This window comes from Nipponia nippon, unplaced genomic scaffold (assembly GCF_047370975.1).
Source record: "Nipponia nippon isolate SJK-2023a ecotype South Korea unplaced genomic scaffold, ASM4737097v1 scaffold_9, whole genome shotgun sequence".
Classification (NCBI taxonomy): Eukaryota; Metazoa; Chordata; class Aves; order Pelecaniformes; family Threskiornithidae; genus Nipponia; species Nipponia nippon.
This window is the reverse complement of record NW_028262413.1, coordinates 35793154-35797600: the sequence shown is the minus strand read 5'-3', so window position 1 is coordinate 35797600 and position 4447 is coordinate 35793154. Positions and strand designations below refer to the sequence as shown.

Genomic DNA, 4447 nt, shown 5'->3' with positions numbered 1-4447 from the left:
AAAGCGAGAGTTTCTGTGGCAGTTTGTGCTGCTCATACCGTCTTGTGCACCAAGAATCCAGCAATTTGTTTGGAGAAGGCAGGATTTAAAAGTCACAAGCCAAGAGCTAAATGTCTTCTAATGTTACCTCAGTGCCTGTAACCACCACCCGTCACATGCCTCTTGGCTCTTGGGGTGGGATTCAGCCTGCTGTTACTTAATACATTGGCCTGTGTAGGAAGAGCAAGGGGGAGCTGCAGTATGTGAGAATATTTCATGTACCAAAACGTGACTCAAGGTGTAGCTCAGTGCCATGTTTTCTTTAGCAACAAAACCTTTTGACAAAACAAACCAAAGCCACTTGACAAAACTATTCCTGCTCCAATGGCCTGGACTTTCCCTCATGCCACTTTGCTGATAGACCTACCTGTGGGGCCACGGTGTAAGTGGGAGTACTGAAATAATAAGAGTTTATTTTAAAAAAAAATCCTTTTAAAAAGAGGAGAATTTGTTCTTGAACTAAACTCCTTCATCTGTGAACTGTATTGTCCCTCAGCATCTGATAACATTGTAAAGCAGTAGAGAGCATTACTGGCCTTGCAAGTGTGTGTCTGAGGAATCTGTCTCCACCCTGAAACTGGGGAGAGGAGGAAAGGAGGTACTGTATTTTTGGCAAAGGCTCCTTGATGTATTTACATTTTCTGCTGAGACGAATTGCCTGTAATGGCTAAATCTGAGTGATTCAGTTCATTTGTTCTCTTTTTTTTTGTTTTTTTCCTCCAGCCTTGTGGTAGTTCTGCACGGAAGCAGATCTGAGGCTGTTTAAATATTGCTTACTTTTGTAGTTTATCATGATTCTTCTTGATCTTTCCTCCTGCCAGTGAAGCGATGCTTAAATATCTGTTGCATGGCAAGCATTCAAGTTGTTAATAGCTGAGGAGACCATGCTAGACTACCGCAGCATCCTCAGGGCAGTGGTACTAACTGTTGGTCATACTACAGTTGGGAAAACCCCTCTAAAAGCCAGCTGCGATACCAGTCTGTCCTTGAGGGTGGTGAATGGCAGGTAGGCTTAGAGGAGCACCGCGGTAATTCCTCAGGGAGCTGATGCGCTCTTCCTTAGGTGGATGTTTTGGGGCTGCTGTTGAACTTTCCCCCTTTGCCATGCAGTATTGTCCCACCCTGCAGTGGCAGTCTCCCCCTCCGAAGGCAGCAGCACGTGTGGAGTGAGGGCAGGAGTCGCAGCAGTGATTCTCCTCTGGTTCTGCTGGCTTCTCCCACAGCCTTTACGTTACTGTGGCTCTGTCAGTCCCAAAGGCTGCCTGAAATCAAACGCTTGGGACAAAGCATGACACGCGGAGCAGAGCAGCACACTGTGCTCAATCAATGTGCGGTGGTGGGTTACAATAGCTGCTGCCCCTGGGGCTGTTTGAGGAAGGGCAGCGCTAGGAGCCTGGGCCGCCTTCCCACAAACCTTCCTGCTGCACAGATGTGCCAGGCGAGCTGGTGTGGAGGCTCGTAAGTGGGATATGGCATCTGTTGAGAAACTGTGCCTGAGAAGGGAGCTGCTTGCAAGACTAAAGTGTACAGGACGGGGCGTGAAGTACGTAGGTAGGCATCATTGTAGACATCCAAAGTCAAAGCTCACGCTCCAGAAGGTATGTTGTTGTTCTGATTTGCAGTTTACTTCCAAGATGTTACTCTGACCAGGATTTTATTTTTCTTTTATTTTAGTAGCTGAATGAACATCTTTGTCTCAAGAGAATGTGCTGTACTAGGCAGAAAGGAGTTACCTCTCTGCAGTGATACTAATTTGGGCAGTGCCAGGCTTGTCATTGTCATGGCAAAGGGTCTTACGTGGCATGAAAATAAGATGCAGTCTGCTACCTTCTCTGTCATCAGCTTCAACAATAAATGCAGCATCTACCAAGGACTGTGAGTCCTGGCATTCGTTCTGTGAAAAGCAGTGACGCTGCAAGGCCATACCAGATAGGTTGCGCACAGGTAACTTAACCCAGCAATAGTAAGGGGAAACTGGCTTGAACATGAGAAGGTCATGTTGTGTAGCTTCTCTGGTTTCCCAAGCTAAGGCCCACTGTGTGTCCCTGAAAGACCTAGGTAAAGCTAAAATTAAGTCAGTCAGATAAATATTTATAGTAGATATGTTAGGATATAATTCTCAAGGGGTCTGATTGCTCTCTCTGTGCTCTGAAATGTACTAAAGGGGAAATAATAGTGCTATAAATACAGTTGTGTTTAGCTAGGTCATTACCTTAGGGGTGTTCGTGGTCATTCTCTAGGGAATAGAGCTGCAGCAGTGAAAAAATTAACAGGGAACTGAAAAACTGGTAGAGGGTGATCCCTTTGCAAATGATACTTTGGTTGCAATGCTTCAGTTATGCAATGCTTCATCATTACAGTAGCAATCAGGTTTAAAGTCCTTGTATGTGCAAGTCATGGCAGTAACTAGTGCAACACTTGTACTGTGCTGATCAGACCATTTTGTTGCAGATTTCTTTGGAGAAGGGGAGGCCATCAGCTCTTTTGGGTCATTTGAGGTGGGTTTTTTAATTTCTTTTTTCCTTACATTAGGAAATAGAACAGGGCACAAGAGTTTGAGGATTCAGACAAAAATAATAAACTTATGTTATTTTTCAACTGTCAGTTTTCCACATCAATTTACTTAGACATCTTCCAAAGTATTTAATATCTATACACAGAAAAAGCGCAGCTTTCTGTAGTAAATTAGTTTCTTTGATTTGGTTTTGCTCTTTCCCTTTATAGGAGGAAAACTCGGTGAGCTGCTGAGTATGTGCTTCCCCTGGAACAGGCTGCTCCAATTTCAGTAATACAGTGGGTAGAGTTTGCAAGAATTAAAAACAGCTTGCAGAGAAAGTAAAAGGACCTAATGTTCATAAACCCATGATCCCCAGCTTCTGTGGGAAAAACTTTGAGGTTAATGTGCTGCTCCTTTGACCAAGTTGTTCCTGGTATGTGAAAGTCTTGCTGGGAAATGTTTCGTATTTAATTCGCTCCGACGATCCCCCCGCAGAGGAAGGGAGGCTGGCTCCCCGCGTTAGGAATGTGGGGGTGTGCCTCCTGCCCGCGGCTGCACGAGCCTTTCCACTTGCGTGTTGGGAAGCCTCTCCAGAAGAGTCAGGAGGGAGTTGTGCAAAACGATGCTTGCTTTATTTTCCGAGGGGGAAGCCAGCGTACATGCAGGGACTCTTTATCCGTCCTCTTTCCTGTCTGGTAACTTGAACCCATGTTATCTCCTTAATGTCATGTAGTCTGTACTTGTTAGACCTTAGCAACCTTGCCACTTTAATTCCTGTTTCTCTATAGTTAGCTCTGAAATCGAGTTTCTGCAGTATAGCAGCCTTTATAGCAGTGTAGCAGTTTTGGGTAAGCATGTATTGTTTATCCTACACGACACCAATACTGAAATAAATCTGTCTAGCTGGTCCACGCATAGTGTTTTACTCCATGCAGACCGTACATGGGGTATATTAAGGGTCATGGCTATATTTAGTACGTCGTTCTGAAACATCTGACAGCCAAAAGGTCTGAGTGGTGGGGACTTTGGATTTTGAGTACCAACAGCAAGCTGAAACTTTCTTCTGTGTCATTGGTGTTTGGGCTACATAAACAGCAAAGAATTGGTTCTGCTTGAATTTATGTCATCGCTCTGTTGTTGATTTTCAGCTTCTCTGTGACAATAGGAGCTCTGGAAGAGAAAGAATAAAATCTCTTTGCTGAATGTAGTGGCAATGATGTGGAAGAAGTAAGTGGACAAGGTGTGCTGTGAGCTGTGTTCTGGCCTGGGATTCCTGGGGTCTTCAACCGCTTGTCCCAGTGTATCTGAATATGCATGGAGCTGGGATTGCCAGCATGATGGAGAAGTAGCTTGTCACTGTCACCAGTCAACTTGCCCTCACCCAGAAAGAGAATTTCATTTCATTTCATTTTCATTTCATTTCAAACATGTAAATCATGTTTGGCACAAGCTTTATCTAGTTTCATCATTCATCTTCACACCTAACTTCCTACACTCTTTTTCCTTTGACCTCTGTTTCGGATCCTTCTCTTGTGGTTGTGTATTGTTGTGTTGAATGGGCGGCTGCAGTCACTCCCCAAACACCTGCCGAGCTCTGGAAATTTTATCACAGATCAGTCAGCATCACATGGTGGAACTAGATTATACTGAAACAAAATCGTCTTTTTTTTTTTTTTTTTTTTTTTTTGCTGGTGGATAGCTGAAAATAGCCTTGTTCAAACAGACCTCCCACAGAAGCCTGTATGAGTCTGGCAGACGCTAGAGACTGAATAAGTGCTTCATGATTTGGTTTTGACTTAATAGTTCATATCAGCATTTGAAAAAAAAAAAACAAACAACAACAACAACAAAAAACCCAAAAAAACCCAAACCACTACCCCCTCTTCACTGAAGAGCTTCAACTTTGTGCTG

General features: G+C 44.0%; 1 long non-coding RNA gene across 1 annotated transcript; it reads left to right on the top strand.

The window, feature by feature from the left end:
- The first annotated feature begins 954 nt into the window (after positions 1-954).
- On the top strand, positions 955-3678 carry LOC148050271 (uncharacterized). The gene is made up of 3 exons (XR_015701418.1): positions 955-1983; positions 2491-2537; positions 2764-3678. It is a non-coding gene; the product is annotated as an uncharacterized LOC148050271 (long non-coding RNA).
- The last annotated feature ends 769 nt before the right edge of the window (positions 3679-4447 follow it).